Source organism: Vicia villosa, linkage group LG5 (genome assembly GCF_029867415.1).
Source record: "Vicia villosa cultivar HV-30 ecotype Madison, WI linkage group LG5, Vvil1.0, whole genome shotgun sequence".
Taxonomy (NCBI): Eukaryota; Viridiplantae; Streptophyta; class Magnoliopsida; order Fabales; family Fabaceae; genus Vicia; species Vicia villosa.
Window position 1 is genome coordinate 50,302,198 of NC_081184.1, and position 17,879 is coordinate 50,320,076.

Here is a 17,879-nt window from a genome sequence, read left to right on the forward strand (position 1 = left end):
TGGGCCGGATTTTGGCCTCTTTTAGCTTTTGGGCCTCTACTTCTTATCTTCACTTATATCTTGGGGGTGTACCTAGTACCTTTTGTTTTCAAAAATAGAATATATATGCATATTTGCATATATATATATATATATATATATATATATATATATATATATATATATATATATATATATATATATATATATATTATCTTTTTCTAAATATATATATTTTTTTCTTCTTTTTCGTTATGATGATCAGTAAAACAAAAACATTAGTAGAACAATATAATTACACATAAGGGAAAAACACAAACACACACACACACACACACACACACACACACACACACACACACACACACACACACATATATATATATATATATATATATATATATATATATATATATATATATATATATATATATAAGTACGAACTTCGGGTCATCACAATGTAAATAGTACTATAGTGCATAAAACAGAGAATGCAGCAAGTGTATCAAATGAGACTGAAAGGGAAATCAACATAAGGGAAATCACATATAAATATACTAAGAAAAGAGATCTCGTGAACAGCACAAATCTATCACCAACCGGGAGGATGCTCTGCAGGAGGGTCTGGGTCACGCAGCTCAGTCAACTGGCGTCGAATCTCTGCCACCTCGTGAGCTAGATCATCTAACTCACTAGCAAATGAGGCATCGTTCAGCTCCAACTATAAATGAAGATCAGCCACCTCATTGCGGAGCGTGGCTATCTCGGTGCGCATAGCGATCAATAGAGTGCGAATGTCAGGTTCCTGCAAATTGAGGTTGTTAGTAAGAACAGTAGTGTGCACAACCTCGGGCCCGGGTGTGTACTCCGGAACGGGATCCTCGGGGCCAGGAGTGTACTCAGGAATGGGGTCCTCAAGGCCAGGAGTGTACTCAGGAATGGGGTCTTCAGGGCCAGGAGTGTACTCAGGAGTAGAATACGATGTCTCACCCCAACCCTCCACAGAATAGTTCCAGTTAGCAGGGTTGGAGACACATGTCATCTGAGGGTCTGGCAAGGTAAAGGTGTAAATCGTCTGATCGTTGATGAGTAACCTATACTGATATGGATGGAAGGAGGCCCTCCTCGTGAGTCCACGATCCATACAGAAATCTAGATCCATAAAGGTATACCCACAGTATGGAGCCACCTGAAATAACATCCTGTCTAAGCCCAGAGCAGAGGCTATCTGCGTCACATTCCCTCCGGAATGTATGAATCCTGCAGTGGATCTGACAGTCTGGTCTAAGCTCTCTATCAGAAAACCTCCACTAGCGAAGGGTCTAGACTAGCTGGCACAGTATAGGAATAGGACCTCCTCAGCAGTGACTAGGTGGTCACCATAGCTCCTCCCAAGGAATGTGTGACAAAGGATCATCTCAAAGTACCGGAAAGCTGGATTGTGGATCTTTCTTGACAGCTGGGTAGAAGGGTCAAGGCTAGCTCCATCAGTAATGACCTGCCAGAATTTGTCAATATCTCTGCTCAACAAGTAATTCAATGGCATCTCAGTGATGGCGGTCGGTCCAGTTTGGAAACTAAGTAAATCCCCAAACTCTTTGATGTTCAGGGTGTACTTAGTGCCAAACAATCTGAAGTTAATCTGCCCTCGGCCATCTCCTTCACCCACCCATGGGTTATAATCTAAGGAGCTAAGGAACTCCAGAGTAAGGTTCCTTTAGGTCTTGTGGACATCATCAGCATAATCATTCCAGCCCAGTTGGTTGCACAGATACCTGATACTCGGCTCAATCCCGAGTGCTCCCATGCAGCTCTGATCGGGGTACCTAGTAGGTACCATAGGTCTAGCATATAAAGCAGCAAATCGGGCTTTCTGTGCTTTATCCCTGAAAATCACAACCATACCATCGAGGTAATTCATCCTGAAAATAAAAAACATGAGAAATTAGTCCAGATAAAATATATATACTAAAACAAAAATAAAAGTAAAAATAAATCATGGGTTGCCTCCCATGCAGCGCTTGTTTAACGTCATTAGCTTGACGATTAGATCTTAATTCATGTAGGTATTGGTGGGTCTATCAGAATATGACTAGAGTAACCAACGGACAGATCGCCCCCTTTGTATAACTTCAATCTTTGTCCATTTACCATAAACGGAGCACATGAATCATTTTTAATTTCCACTGCTTCTGACCTTAGAACTTTTGATACTTCAAATGGACCTGTCCATCGTGAGCGAAGCTTACTAGGGAAAAGTCGTAATCTTGAGTTGAACAGGAGAACGGGATCACCAATGTTGAAATCTTTCTTTATGATCTTCTTATCATGCCGTATCTTGGTTCTTTCCTTATATATGATGGCATTCTTATATGCATTCAAGCGAAGCTCTTCCAACTTGTGAATGTCCAGGATCCGTTTCTCTCCGGCCTTTAGGTAATCTAAATTCAAGGCCTTAATTGCCCAATGGGCTTTATGTTCCAATTCGAAAGGTAAATGACAGGACTTTCCGTAGATCAATTGATAAGGGGTTGTTCTAATAGGGGTTTTATAGGCCGTTCGGTAAGCCCACAGAGCATCTCTAAGTTTCGCTGACCAGTCTTTTCTAGACAATGATACAGTTTTCTAAAAGATCTGCTTAATTTCCCTATTCGATACTTCCACTTGGCCACTGGTTTGCGAGTGATATGGTGTTTCTACTCTATGTTTTACTCCGTACTTACTTAGAAGCTTGTCAAATATTTTAGATATAAAGTGCGATCCTCCATCACTTATGACTAACCTCGGGGTTCCAAACACTAGTGCAAAAATATTAATTTACACCCGTTTTTTATTAAATTTACACCCATTATTTTTAATAAAAATCGGGTGTATATCCACAGGGTGAGAAATGTCTAACGCATTTACACCCGTTTTATACCCGTTTAAAACGGGTGTAAATACGTTCGTAATTACTCCTTATTTTAAAAATATCGGGTGTAAATACGTTCTACGTTACACCCTATTTTAACAAAAATCGGGTGTAATTGGGCGTAATTACGTTTTTAATTACACCCTGTTTTAATAAAAATCGGGTGTAATTGGGCGTAATTACGTTTTTAATTACACTCTGTTTTAATAAAAATCGGATGTAATTGGACGTAATTACGTTTTAATTACACCATATTTTAATAAAAATCGGGTGTAATTAAGCGTAATTACGTTTTAATTACACTCTGTTTTAATAAAAATCGGGTGTAATTGAGCGTACTTACGTTTTAATTACACCCTGTTTTAATAAAAATCGGGTGTAAATACGTTCTTAATTACACTATTTTAATAAAAATTGGGTGTAAATACTCCATTTATGAATGAACAATTATATTATATTTAAATCTATTTACACCCTATTTCATATACACCATTTAGTTATATTTCATTTTTAGTCATAATATTGCAAATACTATAAAATCATACACATAAAAATTATATTTTAACTAAGTCAAAATATTTTTAATATTAGGCAAAAAGTATACAAAATCATGTGCAGTCATAATATTTCAAGTACTCTAAAATCATACACATAAAAATCATATTTTAACTAAGTCATAACACTTTCTTCATATATAAGTTTTCTTCTTTTATTTTTGTTTTGGCAACATTTCTATGTCTTTATCCTCTTCAACCATTTGCATTTGATCTTGAAATCTTAACATCTCCATGTCACCAACATAACAAGCTGAATCAACAGTCGATATGCAACTCATCATCATACGATTATTATTGTTCATCTGATCCGTTGGAACTGTAATCGAAACACTGCATCCACCACCACCGGTAGTACCTTTTCCTCCTTGTTGTTGTATGCAAGGAGCCCATGTTAGCGCTAGTGGCAAATTGCGAGTCTTGCATACAGACGCCAACACCTCTACGATCTCATTCACCGCTGCTTCGTACAACTCCTCAAAAATCTAATTATTCATTATCATATGTAAAACAATTAGGTCAAGAATTGAATCTAGTATTGATTTGATGAATGATGGAATGCATCCTTACCTTTACTGCTGGTGGAATATTCATGTTGTGGCTACTTCTAAAATCAACAGCCTGCACCAAAGATAGATAGATCCATCAATCACATGTTTTAAATTACGGTAATATTATTAAACTAGTACTAATGCAATTAATTGAGAAACTACAAACCTCGAGAGCATTGGAGAGATGATCGAGTTGTGGACGATAATTGATGAGGTTTTGATTGGCGATAACAAACTCAATGACACCTAGACATGTTCCACTTCCTCTTTCGAACACAGGAAATGCAAGAAGAGAACCATACTGTTGCTGCTGTTGCTGATGTCGCGGATACTCGTGGCTTCTAAAGAATCGAACATGAAAATTCATGTTTGGGTTCACAGAAATCGGAACAGATGAACTGGAATCCTGCTGCAGATATTGAATTGATGATCTCCTCCTTAGAACCTTGGAAGATAGTAAGAGAAAACACCTGAAGCCCAAAAGCCCTTGGGCCGGAATCGAAGCACCAGAGATACCTTGTGTAAACACGCCTTATGTAAGTAACTGCAGTAGCAACAACCCTGGAAGATTGACCAACATATTAGGTGTGCCAGAATGAAAATAAAAGACAAAAGATATTCTCTTATTAAAAAAAACAAATATATTTATATAAATAAAAGCATCTCTAAAAAACAAATGAACAAAATAACTAAAATAATCTAACAGAACTACAAAATAATAGGAAAAGGTATTAGTTAGGTACAAGGAATACCTTCCTAGGTCAAAACAACCGAAAACTATAGCAGTCACACAAAAAACCAAAAGTTACACCCATTCTTTCATGATTTCACGCTATGTTCCAATTTTCTAGACCCATAGACTCCATTCTGTTGCAAACATCAGCAGTCTTCTTCTTCAAATCAGCTAATAGACTGTCAGAACCATATATATGAGTGTTTTTTAAAATTGGGGCATTTTCTAATATAATTTTCAGGAATTGAATTTCAGCTTCATCTCCATCAAAATTAGCAAAGGAAAATAAATTGAGACAAGTTTTGAAACAATAAGGCACTGAATTCAATATCCACTCTCCACCTTCCATGCAAATGATTGGATCAAATCCCTGAATAAATACCAATAAACAAGTCAATGAACAAAAATAGTACTTCTTCTAACCTACCTTAAAAAACACGGCAAATGCAAGCATTGAAACAAGATATATAAACATACATTAGGAATCTCAAGTGCTTCAAGTTTTGGAGTCTTTTTCAGAAATTCCATTAGAAATGCATTTGTATAACCAATAACATATCCAAAACTCACATCAAGACGTTTTAAATCATTAAATGCAGGAAGGAGATGAAAATTATCTTCTGCAAAAAAAAGACACTATAAAATACAACAACAAAAAAATCAGTGTTAGATGATAAAGAATAAAACATACAATAAATATAAGAAACATTAGTTAAAGGAAACAATGATAATTCACATTATCTTTTATATATATATATATATATATATATATATATATATATATATATATATATATATATATATATATATATATATATATATATATATATATATATATATATATATATATATATATATATATATATGCTTTTCATTAGGTGTGCCAGAATGAAAATAAAAGACAAAAGATTAATTTTTGGTAAAATGATGAAAAACATCTATCACTTTTTTACCAGAATCTTCCTGCTAACCTGCATATTCAAACACCAAAAACCAGCCTATTTTGCATGAGTTAAAAGGCATGGAACCAAAACATATCACAAACCATACACAATAATAACCAACAGGTTCATATATCGCGACTATGCTCAATACCTCATACCTCCAATTAACACAAAAACACCTGATACCTCCAAGCCTCAACAACTAATGCTCAATAGCCAACTCCAAGCAACTATGCCACCATCACAAACCTGCCACCATTCATGCCAGCTACACAAACAACCATATACTTCATTCCAAAAGCCAATTCAATCAATGCATAAACCAAGCATGCACACTAAACAATTCAACATGAGTTTCGCTAAGCCATTCTCAATTGACAGTAACAATTAACTACTAAACTGTCTAACTAAATAACATCCTCCTCAAAACCATCCACTTCCTAATTTCAGCTACCGGACTAACGCAACAGAAAAGTCCAAACAGAAAGAACCATACATACATGAGATCAACTAAAAATAATCAAAGCATATAACCCACCTTCTCTAGCCGCAGGAATACAGCTAAAAATAATCAAAACTAAGTATCTTCTCTAGTCTCTACCTTTCTTAAGCTATAAACATGAGATCAACTATAAGTCTATAACCAAGTCTAAGTGCTCAGAACTCAGAAGAACATGTTACAAATTACTTTTAAGCTAATAACCTAAATCATTATCAGAGCAAAAAGACTAAAAGCAGGAAACTTACATTGTGAGTCTTCACAAGCAAAGAACTAGTATTAAAGGGGTGCCTTTGAAAAGGGTGTCTCACTATTGTTTCGAAAAGCTCCTTGCTTTGTATCATCTTGTTTTGGAGAAGTGTTCCGTTGCCGTTGATGTCTGGGGCAAGAGTTAACTGATCGTAGTCACTTAGGGAAACGCAAAAGACGACAACTCTAACATCTTCAAACATTTCAACCCACTTGCAACTTTCACTCATGCATTACAAAATATTTATTAGTTGTTTCAGTAATTTTATAATTAGTATTCATGACTCAAGATTTCTTAGTTTTTTTAATGTGTATAACTAAACTTAAAGAGAAATGTCGCACCAATCCAGCCACATGCCGCATGCAAATCCGTTTCGAAACAGAGAAGATAAGAAAAGGTGCTCTATATCTTCATAGCGCGAAGAATTCCTCTTCTCAGTTAGGTGATAATTAAGGAAGCCTGGGTGTACAACTTTGGTTTATTTTCTTCTCATGTTTCATGCTATCTCCTAAAATATATTACAGCTGACCAACCTAATCTAACTTGACAAGAAGCACTGAACATCATTTTCTTCAAAATCTAATTCCTACTGGCTTGAATTTCTGTTAGAACCCATCATCATAATAACCAATAAGCTGAATTCAGATGACAATTAATTATTCATGCAATGTAGAACATGTCCATTGGATATGAAAATGACAGGACTTACGACTGTTGTTGTTTACTATCTAAAATTTAAAAACAATTCTATAAGAATCCTATACGAGATTAATAACTATTTCTGAGTACATAGTGTAAGACTGATTACATACTGAAGTGCCAGCAGGTTTATCCAAAACTACATATGATTCCTTCACAGTTATAATCCTTGATCTCCAGTCGATCTCATAGCACCTAAACAGAGCTTTCAAATGTCAAACATTATCATAATTTCATCTCATGCCTCTATAACAATATATTTTATTTATTTTAATCTAATATGATCACATAAATTTTTGAAAGTTCAAAATAGTAATAGTTTCAAAACAAAAGGATAGATAGCATTTGAATACTTACAAGTAAAAGAATCATGAAAGCTGAATTTTAATATAGAGACAAACATAATTATAACATTACTATCAATATTCATACCTACTAGAATAAAGTAAATAAGCTTTAGCCACCAAAACTTCAAATTACTCATCTAAGCAATTAAAACAAATACAAGTGATTCCTTTAAAGGGACAATTATGTCCAATATGACGATGGTTGCTAGTAAGCCACAGAAAGGGCCACTGGAAGGCTGCATAACGGATCTCTAGAAAGGTGCACATGGTGAGGAGATGAAGTTGTTTCAGAGTAGGAAAATAACAAGACAGAAGAGCTTAATCCGTTGTCCTATAGAATTTTATAGTGAAATGACCAAAAGTTCAGACAGAGGCAGAAGCAATAACCATAAGTACAATATTACAATACACAGAAAACAGCACAGGCATGGGGGAAATTAAAAAGGAAACAAAATTGATTGATTCAATTGGGACACTCACCGCATTTTGCTCCAAAGGAAGCATCTCAAGGAACAAATCAAGAATGTCAACATTAGAAGAGTCATTCACGAAACGTGAAAGTGCCCTAACCGCAAAAGTACGCACCAAATAGATCTTGTCTCGTACGCACCAAATAGATCTTGTCTCGTACCCTAACCTTCATGCCCTCTATCACCTCGTCCCATAGGTCATTGCTCACTTCTGCATCATCTGGTAACCGCAATATTATCTACAAAATCACAACCAAAATAATCGAGGAAATTAAATGTTCATAAGTTATAACCGTAATATTTCTTTCAAACTCAACAATTCAATGACACATTAGTTGCAGAAATTAAATGTTCAAATGTAAAACCTAACACACTAAAATAACACAAAAAATGATTAAGTTGAACTTAGCTCAATCCGTTACCTCTGAGAAAATCTGGCAGGCTCTGAATCTAACAGTCTTATCAGCCGCCGCCATAGCAACAAGGAGGAAATGAAGGAAATGGTCGAGGAACTCGTCGCAATCAGCGGCATCAGAAGGATTACGAACAGCGGTGAACAAGGCGACGAAGGAAACGACACGGTCAGCAGAGGCAATTCTTCGTAACATTTTAACTCACCTTGTAACATAAGGTGAGTTCCTAATCTATGTCATATAAGTAGACTTGTCATATAAGTAGACTTCAGAACCTGCATAATAATAGTATGAGAGTTAATCAATTATTCTTTTGCATCAAAATATTAAAAGAGAAAAGTTGAGTATATATTCATCACTGTACCCATTCTGAACTCCATGACTTGCAGCAGGCACAACGCTGTGATTAAGAGCATTACTTTTCCAAGACTCCCCAACACCTAACACCGCATTTATTCAGAGACTAGCATTCCTTCTTCACAAGCTCCTGCTCCAACCAAAAACCCACACTCAGTTATGAAGCACAAAACTATTATAAAAAATGAAGAAAACACACGGTGTACCTGGTCAACACCAAACTCTGGCGGTTGCGTGGATCCCTTCCTTGCGTCGGTAGCGATATGTCTTCCATCTTAATCTCGCCCATCGGAAAATAAAACAAAATGAAATATCTTAATCAATGGAAACATGGAAAAGAAAAGTTACACCGTCATCATTTGAACTAACTAAAACATAACTCGAAAATAAGCATCACAATTTCCATACGAAACTACCAAACAGCCTAACCCCAGTTCATCTGAGTATTTTCCCAAAAACACGACAAAGTCGGAAAAATATTATTCCAAATTTGTTTTCCTTTCTAGCACTTAACACTAGTTCATACCAATATCAAACAATGCCACATAGGAAACCCTAATTTGAAATCCCCAGTATTCTAAAAACTTACCTCCAGCCACATGGTAAACAGCGAATATACAAAAATTCGGAACAATCCTCACCATCCTTGTCGATATCTCCACCTCCCTCTTCCAATTCTTCTCCATCCTCTCTCTCATCCATATCAAGCTCAACTTCATCTATACCCATTGAATACCGAAAAAGTTAGGGTTCCGATTAGAACCAACAGAAACACTTAGAAGAGGAATACATTATGCTGAGAATGAAATAGGGGATTAGGGTTCACCTTCGTCAGCTATTACACCTTGGTGAATGACTGCTGAAAAAGTGGGTGAAGGAATGTGAAATCGAACAAGTTTCGGAGCAGAGGCAGAGAACAAGAGATCGAAGCTTTGGAGTAGAGAATGAGAATAGGTAAAAAAGAAGCAGAAACTGTCGAGGAGAAGGATTGAAAGGGGGATAAGGAAAGGTGAATCGAGAGATGGGTTTTCTGAAGCAGCGCGAAATGCATTAGTGGAACAGAGTTAGATTGAAAAATGGGTTTTCTGTAAGAGTTGAAAATGAGTTTCATGAAAGAGTTGAATAGAAAATGAGAAAGTATTTTATTATGTTAATAAATTTAAAGAATTATGTTTAAAGATAATGTTTCACTTACTAAAGAGTTTTTGTATAATTTTTAAACTATTTTATTTACTTAATAAATTTAGACCCATTAATATTTATTCATTAATTTATTTATTAATATGTTATATAGGTTATATATTTTGAATTATAAATTTAAACAAAAATTTTTTTATATAAATTTACACCCGTTTTTTGTTTAAAAGGAGTAATTGAACTTTGATTATGATAATTTTTTTAATTTAAACCCGTTTTTAGAAAATAGGGTGTATATTATCACCTGATAATGTTTAAAATGACATGTTATTTACAAAATTGCCACCGCATTTTTAATTTACACCCGTTTTTAGTATATTGGGTGTAAATTTTAAAATTATATTGATTTTTTTTACTAGTGAAACCTAGGGAAAATGATATTCTTGAACAGTTTGATAACTACCTTGGTATCATTTGTGGGTGATGCAACAGCTTCGATCCATTTTGAGACATAGTCAACGGCTACTAGGATGTACTTGTTACCCATTGAGGAAGGAAAAGGCCCCATAAAATCAATACCCCGAACATCGAATAATTCTACCTCTTGAATGTTAATCAAGGGCATTTCGTCACGTCTTGAGATGTTCCCAGTGCGTTGGCATCGGTCACATTTTGAAATGTAAGTGTGGACATTCCGCCATATGGTAGGCCAATAAAGACCTGCTTGGAAGATCTTAGCGCATGTCTTAGACGTGCTTGCATGTCCGCCATAAGGTGCAGCATGGCAGTGTTCAATGACATTGCCTACTTCTTCTTCTGGCACACATCGTCTGAATATGTTGTCTATTCCTCTTTTAAATATGAGGGTTCATCCCAAAAGAAATGTTTAACATCACTGAAAAACTTCTTTTGTTGGTAACTTAGGTCAGGGGGTATGATATCAGCGGCTAGATAATTTACAATATCTGCGTACCATGATGCGCTGTTCAAGGTTGAGATTTCCTCATAGGCTTCCTCTCCAGAGGTATGCAGGGTATCCTTCCCAATTGTGTTCATCCCAGCTACTAATCTTTCATAAGTAGAGTGATCATCTATAGGTATTAGTTCATGTTTAAGATGTTCTAACCTAGAGAGGTGGTCAGCAACTAAGTTCTCTGTTCCCTTTTTATCTTTGATATTAAGGTCAAATTCTCAGAGTAAGAGAACCCATTTGAGCAATCTAGGCTTAGCATCTTTCTTACTTAACAAGTATCGGATTGCTGCATGATCAATGTTTACTATTATCTTGGCTCCAACCAAATAAGATCGAAATTTATCGATAGCAAACACTACAGCTAGCAATTCCTTTTCTATGGTTGTATAATTAAGCTGGGCAGCGTCTAGGGTTCTACTAGCATAGTAAATAACATGTAGTTTCATATCTTTTCTCTACCCTAGAACGGCTCCTACAACGAAATCACTAGCATCACACATGATTTCAAAGGGTTGCGTCCAATCAGGGGGTTGTATGATAGGCGCTGAAATCAGTGCTTGCTTTAAAACTTCAAAGGCTTCAAGACATTTTTGGTCAAATTCAAACTCGACATCTTTCATCAATAGATTTGTTAAAGGTTTTGTTATTCCGGAAAAATTCTTGATGAAGCGTCGGTAGAACCCAGCATGACCTAGAAAACTCCTCACTTCCCTAATGGTCCTAGGTGGGTTTAGGTTTTCTATAACTTCTATCTTGGCCTTGTCAACTTCAATGCCTCTCTCGGAGATGATGTGTCCCAAGACTATCCCTTCGTTCACCATGAAATGACACTTCTCCCAGTTCAACACAAGGTTCACTTCCACACATCTTTCCAAGATTTTCTCTAAATTTGAAAGGCAGTTTTTAAAATCAAATCCACACACCAAAAAATCTTCCATAAATACCTCCATAATTCCATCGAGGTAGTCTGTGAAAATCGACATCATACAACGTTGGAAAGTGGCGGGTGCATTACAGAGCCCAAAGGGCATTTGTCTGTAAGCGAATGTTCCATAAGGGAAAATAAATGTGGTTTTCTCTTGGTCCTCTGGGTGAATAGGTGTAATACGGTGAACTGACTTTATCGAAATGTTGCGGATAGCAAGAGTCGCCACCGACTTTTATTTTATCCAATTTAATAGAAAGGCTAAAAGAACAGGAAAAGACCTTTTAAAAAAGATTTTGAGTTCGGGTGGTTAGTTATACAAAGGGAAGGTGTAAGGCACCCTTTGCATCCATGGTTATCCATGGGCTCTTAACTTCTTAGCTCACTTGTTTGTTTTGAATTGTTTGAAAAGATTTTGAATAAGATTTCGAAGAAGAACTTTAGCTTGTAAATAAGCGTAGTCTTTTTGAAAAGTATTTGAAAATTAGTGGGAAAAAGAGTTTTGAATTTTAGAGCCAGCAATTAGTAGCAACTACCCTAAGTTTGAAAAATTATTCTTTTAGTCTTTCGAGCGAAAGGGTCTATCCATACCATGAGAGGGCAGGAAGTCTTTCAATTGGATATTGAAGGGTCATCGAGTTATCATTCGCCATAAGACTGTCCCATGCCATAGAGAGGCAGGTAGTCTAAGGGAAGGATATAATAGTCATTTTATCTTTTTAGGCATCATGCGAGGATACCTTAGCAATTTGGGGACAATTATTCTGTATAAGGCAACCTCGAGGGAGTTTCAATAACTTTGAAGGCAACAGGCAACATTGCTTTAGGTATCCTCGGAATCGAGGGACTTGACTATTTTTAGGCAACATATTTATAAGGCAACAGGCAACAAAGGCAACAAGAGGGATTACCCTAAAGGTGTGTGGGTGCGACAATCACGTGGTTCAGTTCGAATATTTAATCTTGTATTGTTAGTGATCTAACGTTTGATTGATGATCTTGCACTCCCTAATTTACTAACCACAGCAATTAATATTACGGAAATTAAAGGCAGAAAATAAATTCCTACGCTATTACAATAAACACCTGTGGGGATGGGGGAAATTAAAAGACGGAAAAAATAAGAGGGGTAAATAATTATCTTGAGCCTTGACCTTCCTCGAACCCTTGATCAACTCTACAAATTAAGAGGAAAATAAATAAGGGTTAGTGTATTACAGATTCACTAACTATGGAGGCAAACCCTAAAAAAGGCAAAATAAAAAGAAAATAATGTTAAATAAAAACTTAGCTTTTTTCGGCATGGCGAGGCGCGTGGCTGAAAGATCTTTGATCAACCCTGAAAAATTAGCCACAAAAAAGAAAAGTGTTAGTGCATTGACTGATCTAAACCCTAATTGATTACAAACCCTAAAAGTTTACAAACCCAAAAGGGTTTTTTAAGAAAACTTATTGTGACCCAAAAGGTTTATAAGGCTTAAAAATGCGTTAGTGGATAACACCTACCTGGAGATTATAGGGTTTATAAATAAATCGAGGTTAACAAAAACTTAATTATTAATTTTCAATTAAACAATTAGTTAGAAGTATATACAAAAATAACAATTTTTATTGTTTAAAAAAATATTTATTGACAAATTTGTGGAAAAATCGAGTTTTCGATTAAAAATAAATAATTATAAAACTATTATTTATATAAACAATTTATTAGATAAACAAAACAAATAAATAAATAAATAAATAATTATAATAAAAGAGGAAAAGGAATAAAAGGTAATAATATAATTAAAAATAAAAAATTTAGAGAAACTTAGCTGCGATTGGGTGTGGCTCTTCCCTGAGGGTGTCTGGTGGTGCACTCGTTCCTGGGGCGCTAGATCTGGCTTGCTGGAGATCTTGTGGTGAGGAATTGAAGGTGCAGCGTGGTCTTTAGGGAGATGTTGCGTTGGATCTGAAACAAGTGAATTCAAAAGAAAAAAAAATAGAAAACACCTGGGTTCGAACCCAGGACATTGACGGTACCATTTATTTTCTCTTTTAATTTACCTGCGGATTTGGCCATGGATTTTGCTGCAGAATCACCTGCGAAATTTTCTTTGTTTTTTCTGCAACATAGAGACTAAAAAATAACACGTTAAAAATATGAAACCAACTCCCAAATTACCCAAACCAGATGCCCTGAGTTCAATGGTGGTATCGGTTTGATCAGAAACGCTTGATAGCCATGAAAACGAAAGGGAGCTTCTCTTGTGCCCTAGTAATGGTGATTCACGACCTGGGCACTATAACTCCAATCCAATGATTCAGGTCCCTTCTAAAACACTCCAAGAACGTACTAACATCAATAGATCACGTTAAAACGCAAAGGTACATGACATACGAATTTTGAAAGTAATGAACAAATATGGTGATCGTGGTGCATGAGTTTTACGTACCATTACATGTTACATATTACTTGGGCTTACCATATAATGCTTCAGGAGTAGAATGGAAGTAGTGAGAGGCTTTGAAGTCGGCTGGAATGAATCCTACGAGTTTGCCCTAGTTTACGTTGATATTTTGTACCTTGAAACCCTATTCCTTGCCAAGTCTCCTCCCTTTTCTCTTGGCTGCAAGTGTTGGTTATATATGAGTGAAAAAAATAGGTTAAGAGTGGACTTGGATCCCATGTATTTGGAGAGAAAAAAATTTGATTGAAAAATCATGTAATTCTTTCTTTTTTTGGCCAAATAGAATCTCAATCTTTTGCAAACTTGGGGGCCACGAAATTCCCTCAAATATATGGCCTAATGATGATTGGATCTGATTGGAAGAAGTGATCTTTGATTTGAAACCATTTATTTCATATTTTATATGATTTATTAATGTTTAAATGAATAAAAATTCATATAAATAAAAATAAATACCAAAAAAATAAAATAAAAGGTTTAAGAGTTTTTATATGGGCCATGTTCACGTTTGAGATGGAAATATTAGGCCCATTTAGTCAAAAACTCAAAATTCATCACTTTGCCTTTTATGCATTTTCTCAAAATTGCTCAACTTGCGTAAGCCATAACTCTCTCAATTTTCATCATATGGAGATGTTCTAGGACTTTTTGGAAAGCCCAAGATGTCTTCTTCAAGCCAATTTGGAACATATTTTTCATTTGGAAATTTTATCTTGATGATATTGCTCCTGACAAAAAACAGCTTTTTGCGATCTTCTAGAAGGACCTGTAATGTATTGGCTCATATCTCTTATGCGGAAGTATTTCTTGACCTTGGGCCCAACATAAAAGTTGTAGAGAATGAAATTTATTTGAGAATAGGCTTTGGTTGGGGAACTTTTGATGTTCCATGTGAAAGTTATGGCTGGTCAAAGTTGGGTTGACTTTCTACTTAAAAACCCTAATTTAGAAACTTAGGTTTTTGATGATTTTGACCAAAAATCATAATGAGGATGTTGACCAAAAATCAAAAGTTTTGACTGTGGTTTGACCATAGTTTGACTTTTAGGTCAACCAGTCGATTATTGATTGTTTGGATCATTGAGTGAACAATCTTTTGAATCAGGGATTGAAACTTGGCATGAGGGTACTTTGAATCATATGAGAGATCATGGAATCCACTTGAGGTATCAGAAGTTTAAACTCCTTGATTAAATCAGAAACCCTAATTTAGAGACTGTTGTTTAGGAGAGAGACTGCATGCTTTCTTCTTGTGTGTCTTTGAGCATTTGAAAGTCAGATGGACTGAAATATGAATAAATATGTTGGGCAAATTTTGGGGTATGACAATAGGGATTTGGAAAAAGCCAGAATATCCATCAAGATAGCAGAAACACAAGTGTCTAGCTAGACGCTCAAGCATCTGATCTATAAATGGAAGAGGGAAATGGTTTTTCCTAGTCGCCTTGTTCAACTTTCTGTAATCTATACACATGCGCCATCCTCCTTCTGTTTATTTTGCTACACACTCAACTTTCTCATTTTCCACGACGGTGATACCTCCTTTCTTTGGTACCACATGGACGGGGCTTACCCACTCATTATCCGAAATCCGGTATATGATGCCAGCTTCTAATAACTTAAGGACTTCTTTCTTTACAACATCGCTCATGATAGGGTTTATTCTTCTCTGATGTTCTCTTGAGGGTTTCGAATTCTCTTCTAGCATAATCTGATGCATGCATACGGATGGGCTTATTCCTTTTAAATCAGAGACTTTGTATCCTAAAGCTGAGGGATACTTCCGCAAGGTATCTAAGAGTTGGTTTGTTTTGATTTGGTTTAGAGTGGCGCTTATTATGACAGGTCGATTCATCTCCTCATCCAAAAACTCATATCTTAGATTCTTGGGTAGTTCCTTAAGTTCTATGGTAGGTTTCTTGGTGCACGGCATAGGGTCAGGGGTAAGAGCTAAGCATTCAAAAAGGTTGTCCTCAATGTAAGGTTCAATACTCTTAAATCCGTCATCCTCTAAAATGGGGGTAGAAGGTAATCTGATTAAGGATTCGTTATGTTCGAGCTCATTTACACACTCATCAATGACATCGATGGCATAACACGCATCTCCTATCACTGGTGCCATTAGAAATTTCGATAGAATGAACTCGATGTTTTCATCTCCTACCTCAAAAGTCAGCTTCCCTTTCTTAACATCTATTATAGCTCCGACGGTCGATAGGAATGGTCTGCCTAGGAGGATTGGGATGTCATCATCTTATTTGATATCCATAACTACGAAATCGGTCGGAATGTACAACTGACCAATTTTGACAGATATGTCTTCTAAAATACCCATGGGGTATTTGACAGATCTATCGGCCAGTTGTAATGACATCTTAGTAGGTTGAAGTTCTCCTAATTTTAACCTCTTACAGATGGCCAAAGGCATCAGACTTACGCTTGCTCCTAGGTCTAAAAATGCTTTGTCTATCATATGATTTCCCAGAACGTAAGGGATAGAAAAACTTCCAGGGTCTTTGTCTTTCTTGGCAAGTTTATTCTCAGATATGGAATGACATTCTAAAGGTTTGGGATCGTCGAGTCGCCGTTTGTTGGACAAAATATCCTTCGGTAAAAGGGATTTCCACGTGGAGTTTCTCTATTACCTTAATGAACTTTTGGAATTGGTTTTCTGTTTTGGTGTTTTTCAATCTTTGTGGGAACGGAATAGGTGGCTTGTAAGGTTGTGGTGTGCGATTCTTTACCTCTGGTTTTGATTGCTTTTCGGGTTTCTCTGGTTCCTCTACCTGGTCCTTTGGTTCAACATCTTCCTTAGGTTTTTCTGATGTGCTTAGGTTAGGATTTCTAGGTCCTTCATAAGCGGTTCCACTTCTCAAGGTGATAGAATTTGCTTGGCCTTTGGGATTGGGTTAAGTTTGTCCAGGGAATTGTCCTCCAGGTACAACTTGCGCAGAGGTGGTTTGGGCTACTTGTGAAATTTGGGTCTAAAGCATTTTGGTGTCGGTCATCATCTGGTCAAACTTGGTTGCTAGTTGAGTAACTAACTCGTTTGTGTGAATGTGTTGATTCATAAACTCCTTATTTTGCTGAGTTTGATTCTGAATAAAGGTGTCTATGGTTTCTTTAAGGTTTGGTCTTGGTGGCTCAACTTGCATAGGTTGGTTTTGTTTTTGTGTTTGGAATCCTTGGGGTCTCGAAGATCCGGAATTTTGGATGGGGTTATTATTTTTGTAAGAGAAATTTGGGTGGTTTCTCCATCCAGGATTGTAGGTATTCGATAAAGGGTTCCCTTGGGTATAGTTAACTTGGTCTGAGCTAGAGTCGTTCAAAAGGTTACAGTCAATGGTTTGATGTCCTTGAGTTCCACAGAGTTCGCACTCCGATTGGATTGCTGCCACTGTGGTAGGGTTTTGAGACATGTTCTCGACTTTCAAGGCCAGGGCGTCCATCTTAGCATTCATCATGTCCATGAAACTTATCTCATGATTTCTTCCATGGCTCTCCTTTTTCTCTACTGTCGCTCGTTCTATTCCCCACTGGGCGTGGTTTTGGGCCATGTCCTCTATCAGGGCACAAGCGTCGGGGTAAGGTTTGTTCATCAACGCTCCGCCAGCGGCAGCGTCAATGGACATCTTTGTGTTGTAATGGAGTCCATTATAGAAGGTGTGTATGATTAGCTATTGCTCA

The 17,879-nt window shown here is 36.4% G+C and overlaps 1 long non-coding RNA gene across 1 annotated transcript; it reads right to left on the reverse strand.

The window, feature by feature from the left end:
- Window positions 1-7,117: 7,117 nt before the first annotated feature.
- On the reverse strand, window positions 7,118-8,464 carry LOC131606610 (uncharacterized). The gene is made up of 3 exons (XR_009284915.1): window positions 8,360-8,464; window positions 7,948-8,176; window positions 7,118-7,315 (listed from the first exon to the last, which is right to left on the reverse strand). It is a non-coding gene; the product is annotated as an uncharacterized LOC131606610 (long non-coding RNA).
- Window positions 8,465-17,879: the final 9,415 nt, after the last annotated feature.